The sequence below is a fragment of the Hippopotamus amphibius genome, chromosome 9 (genome assembly GCF_030028045.1).
Source record: "Hippopotamus amphibius kiboko isolate mHipAmp2 chromosome 9, mHipAmp2.hap2, whole genome shotgun sequence".
NCBI lineage: Eukaryota > Metazoa > Chordata > Mammalia > Artiodactyla > Hippopotamidae > Hippopotamus > Hippopotamus amphibius.
In genome coordinates this window covers 27,893,599-27,917,268 of record NC_080194.1, presented here as the reverse complement: position 1 = coordinate 27,917,268, position 23,670 = coordinate 27,893,599, and the positions used below count along the sequence as shown (strand labels likewise).

The window sequence follows — 23,670 nt, the reverse complement described above, 5'->3', positions numbered from 1 at the left end:
AGGTATTACACAAGTACGTAGTAAAGCTGAAATGGGAAGCCAGATCTGTATAATTCTAAGTATAATACCACTTCAACAGTAATAGATAACATATATTAACTATTGAGCTCGGTGCTTTACATTTATTTATCTCGTTTAATCCTCACAAGAACCTTATGATGTAGATATTATTATTACTTTCATTTTAGAGTTGAAGACAACGCGGAAGGTATAGAGATCATACCATGCGTATATTGGGGGTAGATGGGTGGCTGAATTCTCCTACGTAGAAGGTTCAATGCCCATGGAGATAGCTGGAGATTATTTCTGAGAAAATAATAACATTCCTGCCCTTTGATATTCTCTCCCAAGGAAGAACAATGAACTATTCTCTCTTATTTAGGAGGATTCTTCTCCACTTCTACCAATGCCCTGCTTAGTATCATGATAACTGTGCCTGAATTTCCCACTTACCAAATATTAAAAATCTTCAATAGAAGAGAAAATCCTTAAAAAGTAAAAACTTGTGACTTCAAAAATGCCCTTCAGGATACCTAGAACTTAGTAAGTGCTCAATCATGTTACCCAATGATCTGTTTGTAAAGTATAAAAGGAAATATTTGCAACCATGCCTTGGAATGAGTCCCATTTGAAATCTATGTTTATCATTTTTTAAAAATCCGTATATATGTCAATCCCAGTCTCCCAATTTACACACAACTATATATAAAATAGATAACTAATAAGAACCCACCGCATAGCACAGGGAACTCTACTCAATACACGGTAATGACCTATATGGGAATAGTATCTTGAAAGAAGGGGATATATGTGTATTTAGAAATGATTCTCTTTGCTGTAACACAGAAAATAACATAACATTGTAAATCAAGTATACTCCAATAAAAATTATTTTTTTAAATCTGTTGCATTTTCATTTTTCCACATATTGTGCTTGTGTAGTGGAAAGTAAAGCATCTTTAACTTTCTTTGTCTAATTTTAAAGAACTACTTTTCAAAGAAGCAAAGAAATGTGCTCAGTGAAGTCAAAATCACAAATAGCACTAAAGTCCCTTTTTGCATTTGAATGGATATATTAAAGATAGACAATTCAATTCATCTCTTTAAGATGTCTAGAAACAACAAATTATTGAAGATAGCAGGGATAACAGATCATTTAAAGATTTATCTTGTGAAATTTTCCAAGAAGAAAGAGATCAAGGGAGAACTTGAAATGAGAAAATATGGAATGTTTGCATAGACACTAATATGTACATCACATGAAGAACTTTGAATTTACCCTATATTCATTATGCTTATTTATACGTCATCACTGAAAAGCATCAAATCAATATACTTAAGCAACTTTGATCCAAAATAGTTTAAACACAAAAACTCTTAAAGGATTTCATAATATCATTTTAGGCTTCTTCAATACATGGTGCTTCAATCCAGAAAAATCTTTTAAAAGCTTTACAGACTAGAGGAGCTTAGTAAATAAAATATACTAGTGAATTCCTTACCACATGCGTAGAAAGAGAGCAAATACGGAAATAGAAAATCTATAAAATTACAGAACAGCAAATTCAAGTTAATTACCAAAGATGCAAATTTTCTAAAACATACACAACATTGGACCACCAATTGTTAGACTTTTTTTATTTCACTAACCTATCCCCAAATAACTACAGGTTACGATGCTAACCCAGTTATTTATAAATAAACTCAAACATCTCCCTATAAATGCAAAGAGATAACTCTTTAGATAAACAAAGATTTCTATGCTTTCAAATAACTGTTTTTCACTTTAAGTAGTATGAAAGAGAATGCCACTATGCATTTTCATGTCATTAAAAGGTAAAGAAAAACAGTTCAGAATTCTTTAAACATTTTGAAAAGAAATTTTTTTCCAATATTATGTACTGTGCAAAACAGTGAGGATTACTAAATATATTAGCATTATAAAAGAGAGATAACTGGGCAGTTGATTTTTTATGTAGTTTATTAGTTTACAATAGATTACAGTATCTACAATTAACCTCAGAAAATATTACTAAAGATGAAAGTTTTTTTGAGTGACTAGTAAAATACAAGTGATATATAAGGGGTCTTAGAGGAGCAAGAAGAGATTCTGAATATAAACAAGCCATCATTCTGGTAAAAGGAAATACAAACAACTAGAATAAAAATAGTTGATGCACAAAAGCCATAATGAGGGGGTAGCTCAAAAAATAACTTCTACTTTGAATGGTTTGGATGAAATACAAATTATCCACAGAAAAGTGTGGACTGGCATAAATGTTTGTACAAAATTATAAGTGTATTTCAAGAAGTATGCAAGAGGCAACCGCCTGCATGATGCACAAGGTCCCGGCAATGCTCTGCTTAAGTGCTAGTGCACAGAGTCCAAACCACTGCATTTTAATTACCATGCAGCCTCAGATATATTGCCTTTGATATGGAAATGTTCTTGTTCTCTCATCTTCACATATGGTCTCATGCACAGAAATCTTTATCTGATTCATAAAAAATAAACTAGAATCCAATCTCAACACCTGACCTCAGTGCTTAGAAGTTTTTTACTAAGCATGGTGTCACTATAAAAAGAATGGCTAATATTAGTGTAAAGTTGGATATTTTGAGCTACGATATGAAGGATTTGCAGTTAAGAACTGAATCGATACTGCTTCTCTGAGGTTTTAGAGTTTTGAGGTCCCTTTTTTGAGACTACCACAGATTTGAGGAAAAACACACCAGCACTCTTCTTCAGAGGTGAGAGAGTCCATAGTAGATTTAAATGATATAACCTCCACCTACACTCTCAATTGATATTTTTATCTAAACTATGACAATGGATATTTAAACCTAAAAAGCTTTATCAAAAACCATAACACTAATTTAAAATTATTTCCAGTTTGACTAAATGTCAAACCAATTAGCTGAAAAGCTTTTACCCTCTTCCACAGAACAAGGAAAATAAAAACACTCTTCCTATAAATGAATACTGAATGTATAATAAGAGAATGATTAAAGTTTCTGCTATAACTCTTACCAAAACAATTATTTTCAGATCACAGTTGAAGAACCTCAAGCGAAAATGATATGCTATACATTTAAAGTGTGCTTGCTGCTAATAAAAACTGCTTTTCATAGAGTATACCCGAATGCCAGGTTGTTTTTGTTTTTGTTTTACTTGAGTATGTTGATAGTCAGAGGATAATCAGTAGAAAATGTGGAGTTAGGATAAAGACAGAATATGTTCAATATATTATTTTCCTTGTTACGAAAAAAAATAATAGGGGATAGTTATATCTCTTAAACGAGAAGCAATCCAAATGCAAAGGGTCCATTTTCTGTTCTAAAAAGCAATGAATATTTGTTCTTTTCTAAGCAAGTTTTTATAATAAAATCTGTTCTCATTAAATCTCATTTACCCACATAACTTGATAATTCCAAAACAACCTCGATTAACTTTTTTAAAAAACAGTAATATGACCCATCTAACCTCATGACAGCAGATAATACATTCCATCTGCAAATCATCTTGCTGAATGTTATCTGTGTTTTATCATTTCTAGTACCTGTCTGTGCCTGATATGGTACTCTCAGGCACATTAGCTTGATGGAATGTTTCACTTGACTTCAAAAAACATCAATTGATATATATGCACCCCTAAACTGTATTTAAACAAATAGCTCTTAGATCAACCAAAATTTTAGTTGTACTCTACTATACTTCTATAGAATGTTGTTCATAAGTAGTGAAAAGGTGTATATGAATTCTCTTGCTAACAAGAGACTTCTTTCAAACTAAGAGATATATAACCTAACAATACTGAAAAGTATAGAAAATATTAAAAGCAAGGGTTAAAGCCAATGTATGTTAAACTTTGTTTAAATTCATTTATTCTAGTACCTAGTGTACTAATTGAAAGAGGATTATTTAAAATATCACTAGTTTCTTCAATATAAGATGGATATGTATAAAAATTTCATCAATGACCAATAACTCAATAATTCCTAAAAGAAGTCAAATAGCAAAGACATAAAATCTCAATAACGCCACCAAAATTTATCATTTATATATTTAAAGTGATATATTTTAAAGCCTTATAAGAGAAAGATTTGCCAGATGTGATACATATTTTAAATATGTGCTTTTCCCTTACTAAGAAAAACATCTGTTGCTTTTAACTACGAAAGAAAAAATGTCCAGCAGACAATATTCCTACTGAATGTCATTTCTTCTAGATATTCAGTTACTGAATCCATTCTAGAATCAACTTAAGGTATAGATATTGATGCTGCTTTATTAGTTAATTTTTTTACATTTATCTTTCTTTATAGGATAATGTTGAGCATTGTACTTATACAATATATTATTATAGGAGTTTGTACCATGCTCCATAATAATAAACTAGTAAAATTTTTTGTGCATTTGAAAAAATGCATATACACCAAGAGAAAGTTCCTTCTTATTACTTCCAAAATAAAAATTAAGAACAACAATAAATATGATAAACAATAAACAAAAAACTATTTAATTTTGCCACTATAAATAAAGGAATATGGTGGAGAACACAGGAAAAAGGAGGTGATAGTGCTACATGAGAAAAGCAACAGAAGATATTAGCTTGCCTAAGGAATTAATGACCTAGCACTTGTCTGGATCCTGGTTACTTATTCTGCCTTTGGTCATAAACTAGATCTAATATGTGTAGTCCACACTTACTTGCTTTCAGAGTCTAAAGGATTTTTTTATTTTGGTTGGTGGTTGTTGTTCTTGTCTTAGAAAGGGACAATCTCTCTTGATTTATGAGGTTTTCAAAAATGTAGAAGAAAAAAATTTACATGTCATTTGGCCTACTGCCCATGCACTCACATATGTGGATTCAGGAAGATACACTCAAATATATATAGATAATATATTTATAGTCTGGTACAGTAAAAAAAAATCAGTCATAACTTTTCTCCCACTGTAATAAAATGAAATATTTCATTGATTCAATAAGAAGCAAATGCAACTAAATAAACTGTGTCCCCACCTCCTATCAGAAAGGTGCACTCTTGCTGCCATAGACAAGCTAATCCCATTCCACTAAATTTGTGGAAGGTTTAGGATGTTTGCTTGTTTGTTTGTTTTAAAATAAAGAGAATCTTCTAGTAGGTATCAGGAATAATCTGAGTGGCCTAGAAACGAGGGAAGAAGGGAGATTGATGAAAGTGCCTAATGCTGAGTGTTGAATTCCACGGTGACTGCACAGAGGGAAGGTCATGTTCATGACTGCAGAAATCTGGTCTCTGCCAGCGAGTGCAAGCTAAAGCTGACCTGAAGCTAGGGTCCAGGAAGCTAGGTAGGACGCTCAAGCACCAATCTGGGTACAGACAGAGAGGACAGGACACTGCCCCTAAAAACCCCAGGCTGAACAAGAGTAAGACAGGGAGAGATGGCAGCTATTTCCAGGTTCGCCCCACAGTGCACACTAGCAGCCCCAAGTGGCTAGGCCTGGAGGGGGAAAACAGAAGCTGCCATCAAGGCATGGACAGTAATTTGCTGAGACCTCTGGGGTGGGTGTGTGAGCGAGCACAGAGACAGGTGCACAGTCCAACTAGAAGCTGAAACCCCTACCCACGCCAGGATACGATGCCAAGTCTGGGCTAGTCCTACTGGGTTAGTGCAGACAGAAATGCACCAGCAGTCCTCCCCCATGGGCAGGGTGTGTAGAGTAGGTATAGTGCCAGATTTTCTCTGCATCCCCTTTCCTCACTCAGTCTGCACCCTGCCGCTGGTGTCCGGTTTGCCCATCTAGCCAGCAGTCCGCCCTCAACCGAAAAATAAAGAGAGGAGAAACAGGAAGAGAAGAGGGAAAAGGAGAGAAAAATAAAAAACAAGGCTACATTGTCACAGTCTTCCCTGGTGCCAGGGCCTCCCGAAGCCTGTCCTGGTTGGTTCGGCCCTCCCTCGGGAATCCTGTAGCCTGGAACGGTGCTGAGTGGACCAGATCGGCCAAGCCCGTGCCTATGGGCCTCCAGGACGAGGTGCTGAGTGCGCAGGCTAATTATACATGTGACATTTGGGCAGCCTACTGTCCAGTGACACCTTACCTTATGAGGAAACGCCAACCCCAGCAACTGTTCAAAACAAAATGCCATCGCGGGATCAGCTTCTCCGGCTCTTGGCCGATTTGGGATTGCTTTTCCCACAGACTCAAGCACTTAGCACAAGAATGTGGCCTGGGGAGGCCAGTCTTGAGCGGGCGGACCAGGGTAGGGGTGACAAACGAGGCGGTCCTTGCCAGGTGTCCATCCTTTCCCCCTCGCCATGGATCAGCTCTCGGACCCTACCACTTGACCTTTTTATTCACCAAACCCACTCCTAGAAATAGACTGGGCGGGGCTGTGTCTGTTCTCCTCGCGACCCGGGAAGAAACCTGGGCATGTGACTATACAGGGCAGAAGGGAGGAGACCCTAGGGCGGCAGGGAGAGGAGGTACTCTCACATCCCGACTCCACTGGGTTGTTGGCTGGGCCGCCCGGCCAGGGCCAAAAACCCAGCCGCAAGAGTGCGCGCCAGGGTCAAGCGCCCCGGACATGGACGTCATCCGAGCGCCCCATTGACAGTGCGACGAGAGGTCCGGAGCCCAGCCCAGTTTGCTGCAGCAACGGCTTTGGGCCATCTCGAGACCGAAACTTCAAGCTTAGCCCTCAGAAGAGGTCATACACACAGAAGCAGCCGAGGACGGCCCATCTCGCTAACAGCCCAGCCCCGCCAGCAAAGTAGACTTATTTTTAGTCCCCAAATAGGGGCAGCATTCAATATCTGGCAATTCATACAAACAAACGTTTTCAAACTCGGTCAGCCTAGGAGAGCTTTAAAAAATTTTTTGGAAAAAAAAAAAAAAAAAACCTCAAAACACGCCAGCAACAACCACCTTTTATCTGTTCCAAACACACCGATTCTCTTTTTATCTTAAAGCTCCGCGAAGCGCCCGGGAAACAGCCCGGGAAACGGAGCTAATCTGTCCTCTGCAGCCCCGCTCTTGGCGCCCGAGCAACCCCGGCAACCTTTGCACAAGCCCCTTCCCTTTTCTGACCGGCCCTTTAAGGCAGAAGAAAGCAGCTCCCTCTGGGAGCGGTCCGGCTCGGGCTGGGCCCCGGGCGGGTAGCAGCACCGCCCCCGGGCCTGGGCCGAACCCCAGAGCGGCGGGTCTCTGCCGGTCTGCGGAGAGGGCAGCGGGCGGCGGGGCCCGGGCAGGGCGCCGAGAAGGACGGAGGGCGCCGGCGGGGCTCAGAGACGCGGGGTGGGGAAGAAACGTGCGGACGGCTTTGCTCCTGCCGCGAGGACTCCGAGGCCGAGCCCGCTCGGGGAAGGGCTGGGCTGGCCCTCACACACGCCCCCGCCGGCCCGGCACCACCGCCCGAGCGTCCGGGTAAAAGAGCGCCACGGATTAGCCGCTTGGGTTTCGGATTGTGTTGGAGTTCGCTCTGCTTAGTCCTAAAAAGATCATTAAAAGTCACGTCCAAAAATGAGGGGTGGGGGAAGAAAGGAGAGAGCGCAGGGCACTGGAGGCAACTCGCGCAGGGTCCCGGGAAAGTTGCAGCGGAGTGGCTTTGGGGTGAGGGTGGGAGGCGGGAGCAAACGGCTTTTCTAGCGACCCGGGTTCTCCTTATGAGCTCCTCCGGGTAAACTTCACCCGGGCGAAGAACGCGGCGGAGATCCTCGACTCTTGCCCGCCCTCGGCCAGCGTCAACCCCACAAATAGCCAAAGTTTCCAAACCAAAATGGGGGTGGGGTGGGGGTAGCGTTAGGAAGCCCAGAAACCCAGCAGGTCCTCCCGACCTCCCGCACCCCGAGCCTGGCTAACACTGAAGCGCCCCGGAAAGCTGCGGCATCCCACGCAGTCACACGGCGAACCAACCCGACACTTTTCAAGAAAACAAAATATTCGCTGGGAAACTTACTTTGCATTTAGTCTCTATTCTTTGGGGGGATGCAGTTTAGGTCGGCTCGTAAGGGAAGCTCGTTTTGTCCAGGTTGGATATTGTCTACTTATGGATCAGTCCTTGGGTGAGGGTTTATTTTAATTTATGGCTTATGCATTCTTTTAAGGTCGATTTACATGACCTCCGGCTACAACTAAGACAGCCGAGGAGGGCACTCCAGTCGTCAGTCGGCCAAACCCACAATTAAAACAGCCCTCCCCCTAGTCTTGGTGTGACTAGGACTCTCCCCGGGTAGACTGGCTGCCTGCTTTTCTTTTTCCCCTCTCTTCTTTCTTCACTTCTCTGTTTTTTCCTTTTTTCTTTCTTTATGTCTTTCTTTTTTAATATCACGAAATAAGATGTGGTATCAGTTTGAAAGTTTCAGCATAACTTTCTCCAAACCCAAGCCTGCGGCGATAACGAGAGATACAGCTCTCACAAAGCCCTCAGGATGCTGCCCTCTTGTGGGCACAAAGGGCCTTTCCACCCAGAGGTCCCATCTGAACCCTCACAGAGCACACACGCACATGCTTACACACACACACACACACACACACACACACACACACACACACACACACACCGGGGGGGGGGGAGAAGACTACACACGCAGGCATACGAGCTTCCTCCATCGCACACTTGGCTCAAACTTCAATGAAATACCTACCTCAAACTTCACGGAGACTTAAGAATTCATTCTCTAAGCCACCTGACTTCTTTTTCATATCATTCCCAGTTATATAGATTAGAATATCTATACGGGGAGGCGGAGGAGGAGGAATAAGGTGGGCCGAGAGGGCGGACAGATTTCCGGACGAATACTTAGGATGGCGATAACAGCTTTCTGTTGTCAAAGGTTGAGTTGTCTGTCTCTCTCTCCTGCCCTTTTTGCGTTACTGTCCCACGCACAGTTATCTACAGCTACAACATGTGTTTTCTCCAAGTGAATTTTGGGGATAGGGAGGTGGCAAGAAAACCAGAAGCCCGCCACGGAGATCTGTCACCGCCTCCGGAACAAGGCACAACTCTCCGAGAGGGGGACGCATCCTGGGGATACGCGCGTCCACCAGCGAGCGGCAGACGCTCGGGCCCCTTTCTCAGCCTCTGCTCTCCCCCCCCCCACACACCCCCTTCCGCGTCTGCCCCACTGAGCGCCCTCCTCCCGCTCCTCCTCCCCCCTCTCCCCTCCCCAGCCAAGTACGGAAACCCGCCCCGGCTGGGCAGCCGAGGCTCCCGGCAACCCGCGCCCTCGCGGGGCTCCGCGCGCTCAGTTCTTGTACTACCCCAATCCCTCAGTCCCAGCTCAGTGAAACTAACCCTGAAGCTGCCCGGAAGGGCAGGAGCGGAAGGCGCTGGGGGCCGGCGGCTGGGCCCGGGGTTCCTGCCCCTGCCCTCTCCTGCTCCCCAACAGGTAGCTCACAAATGGGCCGCGCGCTCTCGCTCTGCCTCCCTCGCTCTCTAGATCGCTCGCTCCGTCCCGGTTACCTGGGCGGGCTCCAGGATGGTACCGCACGGGAGGGTTCCTTGTGCGCTGCGCCGCGGGAGTAAATGGCATTAAAGAAAAAAGGGAAAGACACAAATAAAAAAAAAAATTAAGGAAGGGGAGTCGTTGCTGGGTCAATTAGCACAGCCCGGGGAGCAAGGGAGCAGAGCCCCCCAGCGCCGCGGCCGGCGCAGCCCGTTAACTCAAGTCTGCGGGGGTGTCCCGCCCCTGGCGGGGGGAACGCTGACCGGCAGAAGTTTGCCGCCGGGGTGCCGGGAGGTGCGCGCAGAGCGGGGTGACTAGGGGCTTCCCCCCTTGAAACAAGTGAAGGCGATGGTTAGTGCTGTCAATCTTGGCAATCAGTGTGAGCGGCCATGTCGTAAGTATTCAAAGCATTTCCCGTCGTGCAACATCAGAAAGTGAGTGGCCAGGGCATTGATCTGAGCGAGGGAGAGGAGGCAGGGCTCCCCTCCCAGACAACACAGGCAAGATGAGACAAGAGGCGAGGGAGGCAGTGAGCCAGGCAGGGAAGCTGGGAGGGAGGGGGGAGGGCTAGGGGAAGAAGAAGGAGGGGAGAGCGGAGGCAAAGGAGAGAGCCTGAGAGAGAGAGGGCAGAGACCGGCGAGAGCGGAGGTTGGAATTGGAGGAAGCGCCTGAGAAGAGAGAGTGAAGTGACTAGTAGGCGACAAAGAAAAGGGAGAGTTGAGGTCTGAGGGGAATGGTGACAAGTATTAGGTGGAGACAAATAGGCTGAGGAGTAAAGGACCCAAGGAGTGCTATTAGCGCTGGGGCTGTTGGAAGGAGGAGTCTAGACGAAGGCAAATTGAGGTGGGGAAAAGGTAGACAACTGGGGAGAAAGAAAGGAGCAAAGTGGAGAAAAGGAGGAAAGAAAGTGAGAGAGGAAATGTAGGGATGGTAGTTTGTGCTTTGAAAAAGTTATGTGACAGAGGACGAGTGGGCTGAATGTTAAGAAGTACTGAGATATAGAATTGGACCACAGAAGTGAGTCATGGCAGATACAGAGAAGGGGAAGAACAGGGACTGAAGCAGACCAAGAAGAAGGAAAGAAGGGTGACTATTAGGATGAATAATAAGAAGGATGAAGAAAATGAAAAAGAAGTAATCAAAAGAGAGTAAAGAAAAATGCAGGAAGCAGATAATGAAAACACACGGATTAATAGGATCTCAGTAAATAGGGGAAGAGGAACTTATTTTAAAAGGTGGAAGAGGAGAAATTGAAAGAAAAAAAGAAAAAGCAATTGATATAGGAGATTCTTAATATATGCAGGTGGCAATATATTCTGGAGGCCATGTGGATTATGGAGTTTGTGGGTTAATATTATGAATAACAAGATATGTACAAACTACCAAACAAAAATGATTATACTTTTAAAACAATAAATTAAATAGTTCCACATTTATTATATGGATAAGTTTGTGTTACACAGAATTGGGTGGGTGATATATGTGTATTGCTTCAACTTTGTAGAGGAAAATTGGAGAAACAATTTCAAGATGGGTGGTTGGGAAGTTGTGAAAGATGAAGAGTTTCAGTCACCCAGGACAGCATTTTGCAAAAATATGTAAGTCAGATGTAGAAAATTATGTTTAAACACGCCCCAAAAAAACCTACACAAATTAAAGATTCTCTCTGATGCATGTGTATGGTAGATAAAAGATTTGAAGGGTATAGAACAGTCTAAAGGATCAGAGACCTGGAATTTTATCTCAGTGCAAAAAACCTGGGGGACTGGGAAGGGAGAGAATAATTGTGATGTCAGGTGGTAGACAGAGATGAAGACTGAAAAAGATAGATGAGAACACTAGCTTAGACAACAGCAGACCCAAAGCTAACTAGCTGCCAATGTGCAGGAGGTGAGGTTGGCCTGCCTTAAACCAGGCCCAAAGAAACAGATTTGAGAAACTGAGGTCAGCAGAGAGTCCAAACCTCATCAAGATTAAAAGTTAGGAGAGAGATTCTGACATGATCAGCAGAGGTCTGTGGAGGTGGGGTCCTTACTATGTAGAAACTGGTATGAGATGGCCACACTGAGGTGTTTCATAAACAGGGAATTTGTGAAAGATATGGACCAGGAGAGAGGAGTCAGGAATTATGGCCAAAAAAAAATCAGAAAATTAATGGCAATCTAAAGTTGCCAATTTGAGGAAGACCTCCCACAGATTAAGTGATAAAAGATACAGGGGGAAAAAAAAAAGATACAGGGGAGAAAGCCTCATCTTTATTCCACTAACTTTGAAGAAAATGGAGAGAGTAAGCAAACACAGAAGATGGAACAAGCTGACATGTCTGTTAATCACATATTGGCTTCTTAAAGGATACTCCATGTTTGGTTTTATATGAACTCCAGACAAGAGAAGGAAAAGGAGAGAAATAAGGGTGAGGATGCGCACCTCGGATTAGTGGAGCAGAAGGAATAGCCCTGTGCTTCTACCCCAATAGGAAAAATTCTTCTTGAGAATTGGAAGCTTGAAGATTGCAGGTTTAAATGAGGTGATGACTGTTGGCTGAGAGGAGAGCTAGTCCCCAACCAGAAATTTTGTATCCCTTTCACCCACAGAGACTTTCAGGACTGGAAAATCTGCCTCTAGAGGCCAGAACCTAGAGGCCAGTTAAAGAATGAATGCCTGGCACCTTTCCTGCCAGCTCCTTCAGACCTGGCTCTCAGAACTCCCGGGAGTGCCCCTTGACCTCAGAGGCCCAATGGGCAACCCAGACTGGTGTTTCTATCCTAGACAAGGGTCAAATCTCTTCTGGGTTTTGATTTTGTTTTTGTTTTTGATTTTTTTTGTGTGAATGAGTATGGCCTGGCCCAGCGCTCTGTTCCAGAGCCTCTCACTGGCTCAGGAACTCAACTACAGGGGGCAAAAAATCTCTCAAAAGCCTAAAGAGGTCAAAATCAAATGACCTGTCCTTAATGCCTGCAGAGCTAGGACAGAGAGATGAGGGGGTAATTTAAGTCTCAAAGCTTGAATCCTCAGGGTAGAGCCAACCAAGGGAGGTGAAACATCCAGCACAGAAACGCTGGGGTGTACTTGGGTTCCTCAGAGTTGTTGCCATAAGTTAGTTTGGCTTTGCCAGTGCCAGCACATCCGTCTCTTTAAATCACCCAGCACTGGGAAATCTGGGGGGTAAGACTGACCCCCCCCCCCCCCACCAGGTGCAGGCCGCTGGCAGAAAGCAAAAAAAAAAAAAAAAAAAGGAAGAAACATAAGAATAAGGCAACATTACCAAGATCTCTGGTGTCCAAGGCCCTAATACTGGGCCGCGGTGGACCTTCGGAGAAGGAGCGGCAGGAATCCTCTTTAGATTTCATCCAATAAGCTGATACCAAAGTAGATTGATAAGGCGGAACCCCGAGCCAATCACAACATTAATCACTAAAGGAAAGAAACTAAAGTTTGGGGTCTCGATGCCTCACTTCAGGCTGTGCCTGGACTGACACGTGGCCCTTGGGGGCGGGGGTGAGCCCTAAGGGTTTCCTTTCAAGCCTCACGCGCGGCACTACAGAGCAGGGGGCAAGGCAGAGAGCGCTGCAGCGGGTTGAAGTGCCGGGCTCTCCACCTGGTCCGCACTGGCCTTCGGGCTCCAGGAAGTCCCGAAAGGAGCGAAGGACACCCAGGCACCGTGGCCAGATCCCGGCACACTAGGGCTCACTTTCTCTGGGGGTCGGAGCCCCGTGCGGCGCAAGAACCCCGGGCGCCAAGCACAGGGAACCAAGGAGGGAAGGAGGGGCGAGCCGGTGGGAACAGACTTACCTGCCCGCAGCTGTTGCTGCCTCCGTGCTGTCTGGGTGTCCCTGCGCACGACAACCGGCAAAGGCAACTCGGCTTTTCTAAGTTTGGCCTCGCACCTCCAGAGAAGAGGCGCGAACCCGCAAAGGAAAGGCGCGCTCGGTTCCTGGAGAGAGGTCCCCCTGAACTTGGGAAGAGCAACGCAATGAATTCTGCTCGAGAAGTTAATATTTAAAGCACCCACGCAAAAATCATAACGTTAAAACCTCGTATTCTCGCCTAGAAAGTCTCCTTACACCAGCCGGGAGGACAATTCAGATCTACATGACTTCATCCTAAGGTCTCTAACTTCTTTCAGGAAGGACTTTATAGGTACTGTATGAAGTATAAATATAAATGTCTTTACCTCCAAAACACAAGGAATGAGAACTTATACTGAAACGAAGAATAAGTGAAAGAGTATAAAAAGCCAAAAAGGAAGAAGTTGAAAACTTTAATTACAGCCCGGAGAAAAGTTTTAGCGATTGATTTCCTTAAACAGGAATAACAAACACATCAACGCTCCAGCAGCCCATCGCACTTCATTTAAGTTTGGTGTAACCAAATAACCCGAACTCCCAAATAACAGTGCCCTTGGGACTCTGCCTCAAAGAGGTCGGAACTCATGTTTCAACAACAAAAGCAAAAAACCCAACTGTGAATAATGCTCTGCGTTCTTTAAGATGTCATTTTGCAAACGGACCAGGCATTGTCCCTCAACTTTAAATGGATAGAGAATAACATAAAATTTCATTTGAATCCGCGCGTCATCCTGTTGGGAAGACCACAGCGGTAGCGACAGTAGCAGCAGCAGCAGCACCGTCACAAAGGAGGTGGAGAAAAGTGGTAAAAATGCATGAACTTTTTTCAAAGAAAAATAAAGATAAATCAAAAATAAGTTTTACAGACGTGTCTTTCCTGGCTTAGGAAAGTTAATTTTTAAATGTTCTTCTGCTGTCTAAGGTGCAAAGCCCGAGTCTAGGGGAGTGCGTGGCTGGAATCTGCATGCTGATAAGAGAAGGCTGATGTACTTACAGTGACAGAGGGCAGGCTGCGGGAGAAAAGCTGTTTGTGTTAGCCTGCGAGTTACCCAGGGCTGCAGTGAGAGCAGAAGGGAGGAGTGGGAGTGCCAGTCTGCGTACACCTTCACCGCGTCTCATTACATCTGCCAGCCTCTCTCTCCCTCTCTCTTTCATTTCCACATTCCCTTTGTTCCTGAAAAAAAATCTACACGTCACATCAGAGTCCCCAGATGCAGTCTACACCAAAGAAAAAAAATGAATAATTCAATCAAACTGTGCATAGTCTCTAAGGCAATAAATCTATTGCACTTAAAGAAACGAAGGGTAATTACCACCATGGAATTAGAATAAGGCCAAAGACCCGAGATGTCGTTAAGTCTCTGGGTAAACTCCCCGGTCAAATGAAGTTTCATTTATTTAATCCTTTTGACATCTCAAATGGAAAGTCAGAGAAAGATTTTAACTTGTTTTAGAAGGATATTCACTTTTCTTTAAACACATTTTAGAAGGGGGAAAAAAGAAGAGGAGAAAAAGCCTCAGGCATACTACCCTGCTGAAACGTTCCCAAAGGCAGCAGCATAGAGCGGGCACAAATACAAACCAAGACAATTGTGTCCGTAGAGCCTGTCCAGGGTCAGTTTCTCTGCTACTCCACCCTCCTTCACTCCTCTCTAATTAGACGAGGATCGCCCTCCACTCTCACCGGCCACCCACCGAAGCTCGACTTGAGAGCAGCTGGAATCTGGGAACCTTACCTGCAGCACCAGGACCTGAGAGAAATCGCGCTTCCCTGCCACCAACACCCCATGCCATCCCCATGCACCCTTCCAAGTGCAGTACTCATCTACTTCTTCCATCTGCCTAAGAGAAACTGTAAACGGGATTTTTTCCCCCCATGATTGAATGGAAGCTCTGTACTGTACCGACTTCTGGATTTGCCCTGGGTTGAGTTTAGGGAATGTCTGGAAAGAAAAAAGGGAGGAAAAAAGGAGGGGGGCAGCTCAAGCCTTGTCCAAGTTAGTCATAAGGCTGTGTTAGGCAGGAAAGAGCCTACGGGAGAAACAGCTGGGATGCACACTGGCTATGGAAATCTCAGTTCTAGGAACCGTGTCCTTTCGTCCCGGAGGTAAGATTATGTGACTGTCGCACGTTTTTTCTTTTGCTGTCTGTGTGTCTCTCTTCCCCATCGGCTGGTACCTCTCCCAATCGGATCAGCCGGCATGCACGCTGGAGGACACAGCACACAGGGCTTTATTTTCCAGGTCTCTCCACTCATAAATTGTGGGTGTCATTGAAACGAGATTAGCAAATCTTTTACCGCTGGCAACAGCCACCAGACCCTCTGTCCCTCTGCTGGTTGCACACTGGTCGCGGTATCTCGGGCTGCAGAGCGGTCCAGAAGACCTAGCCCGCGGGGTCGCCTGGCTTGAGGGCTCAGGTGATGCAGGGGAGAATCTCGGCGTCCCAAACGGGTTCCACCAAGAATTTCCACTCTTATCACTACTTCCCGCCGCCTCCGCGCGCGCGGTCGCACACACTCACAGGCACACACATAAACAGATACACATTCTGCCATGCTGGCCGAACTCCTCATCTAAACTCAAGTCTCTTTAGCAGTCAATTCAGCCCGCTTGGGAGCAGCGGGAAAACTAGGATGATACGTGGATGAACCGCGAGGGTGCCAACCGTCCGGCTTGGCCGAGCTTTGTTTACGTGCCTGAGTCGCCACCTTGAGGTCGAGCGGAAGACTGCGCCCGGCTCCCGGCTGTGGAGACCAACCCGGGTGACACCGGCCCCGCAGCCTTGGGGACCGCCGGGGACCGCTTTAAAGGGAAGCTAAGGGAGGGCACCTCTCGAGCGGCCAGTCTGGGCAAGGCAAGGCCTTCCCTCCCAGACCCGGGCTGAGAAGAGTAAGGGCTAAAGCTGCACGTTAGCTGAAACCAATAGCAGGGAACCTAGCGAAAGAGCACTCTTCCAGCAAAGTACAAAGCCCTGCGAGGCAGGCGCTGCTGCCCTGAAACTTCAAGCACTAACTCCCAGGGCAGTAGCGAGGGGTGGAGGCAGATTCGGAGAGGCGTCGCAGTCGCTCCGGTCCTGTCTGAGGACGGAGTTCCCTTTTGCAGCGACCTCGGCTCAGCTCGGACTTCGTACACCCCGGGGCTCCTCTCTTGCTTGCTCCCTACCCTCGGGGCCAGAGACAAAGGGACTCAAGGACACGGCTAGACCCGAGGTCACTAGCAGGGGAATTCCAGAACTGCGAACAGGACAGGGATGTGCTCAGGCAACCTGGCCGCCTGCCGCGATGCCCGGACACTTAGATCTATAGTCGCCCATTTCTCAGGAAAACAGCCCTTCTGACTGTCTAACAATGGATTCGGTAAAATAATAATTGTTAATTAAATCAGCGATTTTCAACTTTCCCACCCGTACCTCTATTGAAACCTTTTTCAGCAAACCGTTCTTCCTTTATTCACGTCTTGCATTATAAGAATCCCAGGCTTAAGAATACCCTAGCTAAATTCTGAAATAACTTGTGGCTATTCTTTGTTATGCCTGGACACTGCCTCCAAAGCTTGGGGACGTCTGCAAGGCCACTCCAAGTCTATCCTCCTCTGTGAACTGTGTCCGAAAGATGCCTCGGGATTTCCCTTTTACTTGGGTACACAGACATTGTTTAATTGTAATGCTTTACAAAAGGAGAATTTTATTTATCTCCAGAAAAAGGACACTCAGGAACTAGCTTGTGCTATATGAGGCTATAAATCACTCCTTGCTAACTCTAACTTGGGGTCTTGCAGTAGTTTGGTCAGAATAACAATAATAATAATAATAATAATAGAAATATATTTTATAAAGAGAACCAGAGCAACCCCTAATGCTAATGATAGACAACAGGAAATGTGTTTTCAAAGAAGAGAAGCAACAGGCCCCCAAGCCAGACCCAATTCCGCTGTTTCCTGCCACAGCCTAGCAAATTAACATTGGATCGCTCCTCCACTCCCGTGGAAAGCTGAGTGTTACTGAATACAGTACTGAATTTTCCCAGGGAATCCCAATTATAGAAACACCTGTGCTAAGTAATGCTATTTTAATCCACTATGTAAACCTTAAGTATGTAATAGCCCTCAGATCATCTCATTTCTTAGTCACAGTGGGGTGGGCCAACCTTATGGAAGAATTGCCCCCAGAGCCTTATCTCAAAGGGTTTTACCTAGGTTTTATTGTACATAATCCTGGCAGTTCATCTCTTAAGTGGAAGGAGTATATACATGAAGTCTACTGTAAGTGGCAGAAACTAAGCCTAAGTAGAAACCCCACAAAGAAAAATCCAATCAAAGGCCAATGACTGGGAACCTGGAACACATGGCACATGTGCAGTCAGGCACCAATTCCATGATCTTTAAATCAAATCCTAACAATACAGGAGAAGTTGTTGCTATTCAGTATATACACTTCATTTTACTATAAATAGAATATCAATGGCAAAATATAGTGAAATAATACCACCATAAGAAGGAATGTGGTAGAAACCAAAAAATTATAAACCTCTACCAATTCCCCCCCAAAATACACATCAGACCTAATATTTTAAAATGCCATACCTAATATTTTTGAAATACTATATGAAAAGAATTAAGTAATGACTGTTTTATAACTTAACACTGCCAAAACTAATACCACTAAAACATCCATATGAAATGTGAATTTTTTATCGGCCATGCAAATGTTTGTCTTACAATGATACATAGAATTATTTTTCTGACCAAAAGTGATCTAGATAATTATACAGGTAGGCATGAAAATTACAAAAACCACAGGAAGGAAAGATATGGTAGAGAGTAATCATCTGATAAAGAGTAATGATAGGATAATTCAACACAGAAATAAACTTTATTCACTAAAATTCAACATATCCTACATGATAGCATCCTTCTGAGATAACGTGTCACCTTTTCATCATCAAGTAATATTGTTAAAGCATTTGCATTCCTTCATATGTGCCACTCTCTGTTTAAAGAAACATTTATTTCATCCCAGATCTGAGGTTCACAATTCACTAAGATGACTATCACTCCATTCATTACACATTTAGCCACTCTAAAAACATTTGATAAGTCATACAGATACATTCCAAAGCCTAATAAAAGACAAGCAAAGGACACAAAAATAATGCCATAAAACTGCTTACTGATAGATATCAAAAAATAAAACAATAATTTACTAATATTACTTAGTCTTTAAAAGTTTGATAATTTACCTTAGAAATTTTATGCTTTATGTATTATAATGTGTTAGCATTGTTTTTAAAAAAAAAGAATTTGCCTAAACTATATAATTTTAAAATTTGTTACCTAGAAATCTTTCTTCCAAATCCCAGATTGCTATTTTTAACATTTCTAAATAGAGGATTTCTTCATGTGTGTATTTTTAAATATCACATGTTGAAGACTTTTGCTGTTTTCCTCATTTTTAATTCACATTTAAAGGTTTATTGAATGCCTAATATGTGCAAAGCAAATAATTGAAAGTGTGTTAACTAAGGATCTATCTTTTGCACTTTTCTAATTTAATAAATATTAATTAAAAGCCTATTATACATATACTGAAAAAAATTTTTACCAAATATGCCAGCAGAAGTATTCTGTTCAATATTAAGTATATTTGATACTTACATATGATGGTAGTTCATTTTATTTGGTATATACTATTTAAGTTACCTCAGATATTTTTATTAACCAACAAACTATCACATTTATAAAAGCTTTTCTAATTTATTAAAAGGTATGTCTTTAAAAAGTTTCATTTAAAAACAGAATCTATAGTTATAAACCAATTTCAAATAACATATTTTATACATTCTACTTTTAAGTGAGTTCTAAAAGAAACTTCATAACTTCAAATTGGTCTTTAATATAAGTGCTATGCAAAATTATTCTATAACTTGCTAAGTTTTATGTCTCTAACATGTATCATAATTGTACATATAAAATAAAGATATTATCTACCTAAAGGCAAACAAATGAAAGCTAAAATATGTCAGTGTTCCAAGTATCTGGATGTTTGCTATTACTTAAATAACTCATCGGATTTTATTGAACTTTTAAGTTTGCATCAAGATGTTTTGCATTAGGTTTGAATGTTTTATTTTTTAAGTGGGGGACGGGGGAAGACAACAATATTGAGAATCTGCAACAATGATCTTCTTCATGTTAATTCATGTCTGTTTAAGACAGTAATAAGTGAAAAGCTTCAATTATTCATATTTAAAGTTCTAGAATAGTAGGCTGCTGGAGAAAATATTTAAACTCAAGAGCTCAATACAAAACTTCTTTTAATTATATACAATATGTTATCAACCTACTTTCAAAGTTGATGAAGTTTAGTACTAAACTGAATATTAAGCAAATAAATGTTAACTATGTTCACTAGAATTAGCATATTTCAGATTATAGTTTATAAATTTTTAAGAGCATCAGCATCATGATATGGTTGCCATAGAAACTGCAACAATATGTCATTTTGATTAATTTTATATGCAGTGATAAGGCCTAGTTCTACATCACTTCAATACAAGTTTGAAAAGCAAAGACTGAAAAGCAATATAAATAGGGAGTAGTGAGTTTCCAATTTATACCAGTTTCGAAACTAGTAAAGTACAAACCTTCTAAAAAAGAAAATCGACAATGCATTCTAATTGCATGAAAGGATAGCAATTTACTGAAGGTTATAAAATGTTTTAAAATGGGTAAATTCTGAAAAAAAGTTTTCATTAATAACCAGCTACTTCTCTTAGTAGTCTATACTCTTGTTACTTAGGTTTATTTATAGGTAACAAAAATTATTGGTTATTACATATTACTTAATTATTAAATTATGGATGCTCTGTTCTCAAGAGATAGGTGCATTTGCTTTTACATTATAAATTCAAAACGACTAGAGCAGAATTTTAATATTTTTAAAGTAATTATTGCAACAGATCCTTTTCATTTAGAAGGAAGACACAATGTATTATTGCAAAAGCCTTCCTATTATATCACTGCCAGAAATATTCCACTGACATTAATGGCTTGATTATTGGAACAGAAAAAGCCTATGAAAATAAAGCACATATTTCATAAAGAATAAATATGGCAAGAGATTTGGAGCTCTAAATTAATCTGTTCTTTGGCTAACAAATACCTTTTCCTTCTATTTTCTATCATTTCACATTTCGAAATGGAATAGGCCCAAGAAAACTCTGAAAATTATTTGAAAAGGCACACTATATTTAAATCTATATTTATTATGCATCTTTTTTAGGTGTAGTATAGCCTATGTTGCTAATAATTTCAATGAATTTCTACAAAGCAATGTCCTTAAAATAGCTATAAAAATATTATGATCCTAAAAGTAATTTTTAGAAAATAAATGAAGGCACTATGTATTTTTTTCAAATGTAAGGAAACAATCTAAAGAAGAAAAGGTAAACATATACAACGTACTCTTCTTGATAAGATTAAGAGGATTCCAAAGAAGCTTTTAAATCCCTAGTTTTCCTGACAATTAACAATGAAAAACAGATGTTTACAAAGCTATTACATATGCTGTCTTAAAAGGCAATAAAAGATGGTTTGTGGATAGTAAGAACGAAGAGCCAGATAACTGCTTGCCGGGTGTATATTTGAAAAGCATTTTCATTGGCTCAGTTATTGTTAATAGTGAAAGAAAACACTTTGTGCTGCACACACTGTATGACTGTGACTATAGAAAACTGCCTTCATAAAGTCCTCAAAAACTCTTAAGATGTAATTTACAAAGATAATAATAACACAGAATTATTTCACTTCTCTGAATGCTACACATTTGCATACCAGGACTGTGTACAATATACTCATAATGCACATTCATAATAACAAGGACTTCTTAACACTATAACTACAGCATAAGATCTGTGCATTAGACAATCTGTCCTAGCAAGTTTTACTTACTGATGTGAAAGTGTTAGTCTGAGTAAGCCAGGTGTTCGCTGTCTACACAAGGGAAGACCAACCATATTATCAACTACATCACCATTGTGAGAAAACATAGTGATAAAACTAAAAATCTTGTGACCCTGCAAGGCAATAACAGTATTATCTAGTAATATATTGAAAAATGTCAAATGAGTATTTTAAAAGTTGTATGTCATAATCATAGGCCTATATTACAAAAAAAAAACAACCCCACAAAATATAACATGTTTAATAGCTGTTTTTCATATATTATTATTTCTTGAACCAAGCACCATGCTAGGCACTTTAAAAAATGTTTAATTTTTTAAATATTAGTTTGGGTATTTTTATTTAGTGAAAATAAATCTTAATAATAAATCTTCTTCATGAAGCATTTATCTCCTTCCTTCAGCACAGTAATTGTATATTTGGTATCCAATACAGATACTAGATAAATTCTAATTTTGGTTATTGTCCACATTGTTTCTTGTTCTTATTCAGCAGATAATAAATATAGCTTAATAAATAACAGAAATATAGTGCTTCTATTGCCCAGATGTGTTATTTTCTAAATTTACTCCTATCTTCTAATTAGTCAAAATGGAAAATATATTTTTGAAATAGAGAAGACAGGTACAATATTGCAACAGTTACAATATGCAAGAGTACCAGAATGACAAAAACTGAGCAAAAATATCTAATGAGAAAAAATCTGGACTATATTAAAATATTTACATTTTTAATTAAAATTTTGTTTAATATGAAAAATGCAACAGAAGATAATTTTGTCCTTAAATTTTTATTAAATATTTAGTAACCCATAGGCATTTATTTATGTGAATATCATTATTGAAACTGAATATATTTTACTGTGAAGCTTAAATTATCTTCCAAATTATAATAAAGTATGAAATATATTCATGTATTTGACTTGATTTAAAAAAATTTTTAATGTAAGTTGATTATTTACATGAACACTACAATTTATATTAGGCCTATGACACTTAAACACAAGGAACAAAGAAACTACCTTGAACTAGCAACATTTTGGTCCTTGAAATTATTATGTTAAAGATTGTTAAAATCATCAACAGACTTTTATTACCTTACCCTTAAAACTCAGGTTTAACATACTATACAATAGGGAGAAAACTATTAAGTGACTTCAGGGTTCAAAATAAATACTAATGCAAAATCTCTTATATATTTTAAGTTTTATGAGTGAGATTCCAATGTCTTTGCTTCTATTCTCTTTTTAAAATATTTTTAGAATAACATTTTATCCATTAATGTTTAAGAAATAATTTTGCAAAGTCAATAAGAGACAGTTTTGTTGCTGATATTTCCTTGTGAGCATACATTATCTGTCTGGACATGATAACAGAGAAAATTGCAATGACTTCCTGGGTGGCAGGAAGTGGAATACACTGTAATCATTATCAGTATAAAACTCTTAAGTGCAAGATATACTCAAAGTTTTCACCAAAATCAAGTAATTACATTTAATATCAATAAAACAATACACATGTGTGTGGGATAGGTGATCAAATATAATTGTTTTACTTTTAATTTTTAATCTTTTGACCCAGAATGTCAGAAATTTTGTGATTTTTCCAAATATTGGAATAGGAAAATGAAGTACCAATCCACCTGTCCTGGAATAGGGACATAATGATCTGATCCAGAGAATATGTTACAGGGCCTGCTAATTTTTTTTTAATTCCATTAACCTTTTCGTACCATAATTTTATTTGGGCCACTTCAGTCACCACTATTACAATTTCATGTAGTTGTTCTTACTTTTAATACATTCCCCACTGTTTCACAAATTACTTCTGCATAGTTATTTAATATACTATTTCCCTTTTATCATTTGAGAAATCTGAGTATCTGAAATGTGAACTTTCTCATTCTGCTTTTATCTCTGTGCCTATATTTGGAAGAGTATGCAATCTAACTTTTTTTCTACCAACATGTACAATATTTCATCTTGGAAACTTTAATAAGATATGTCCTGCAATTAGCAAACTTGTTTTCAGTCTGTTTGCAATTAGTATTTCACACACAAAGTAATACATACAACAGCCAATATTCTACAGCTCTGTAGTTACACATGGAGTGCTCAAGTACTGCTTACAATTATCTTGAGGTATCCTTAAGTAAACCAAAAATCCTAAAATGAGAGAACTAAGAACAATTTATCTGAGCTACATACAAATGTGCAAAGCTTGGAAGCTAAGATCTAAAAAGAGTAAGAAAAAGAATCATGGTCTCTGGATTCCATGAGCTTCACAGTTCACAATCATAAATCATTCCAACAGTTGTACTGAAAGATACATCAGATACGTTGAAATTCAAGGTCATTCAAATGCCACAAAAGGTAAATACAACCTAGAAGTAATGGGAATAATATCTCAATTTTCCAGAGAGTATAGAGCTG

At 40.8% G+C, this 23,670-nt stretch overlaps 1 protein-coding gene across 17 annotated transcripts in view; it reads right to left on the bottom strand.

The window, feature by feature from the left end:
- Window positions 1-9,810, bottom strand: part of SOX6 (SRY-box transcription factor 6) — a 636,025-nt gene extending 626,215 nt beyond the window's left edge. For 15 of the 17 annotated variants that reach the window (XM_057748515.1, XM_057748525.1, XM_057748523.1 and 12 more), the window contains exon 1: window positions 7,942-8,416. The gene's annotated coding sequence lies outside the window, so the exon portion shown is untranslated. Of the gene's footprint in view, window positions 1-7,941; window positions 8,417-9,279 lie in introns of those variants that run through there. The other 2 variants (XM_057748518.1, XM_057748517.1) reach the window with 2 other exon arrangements.
- Window positions 9,811-23,670: the final 13,860 nt, after the last annotated feature.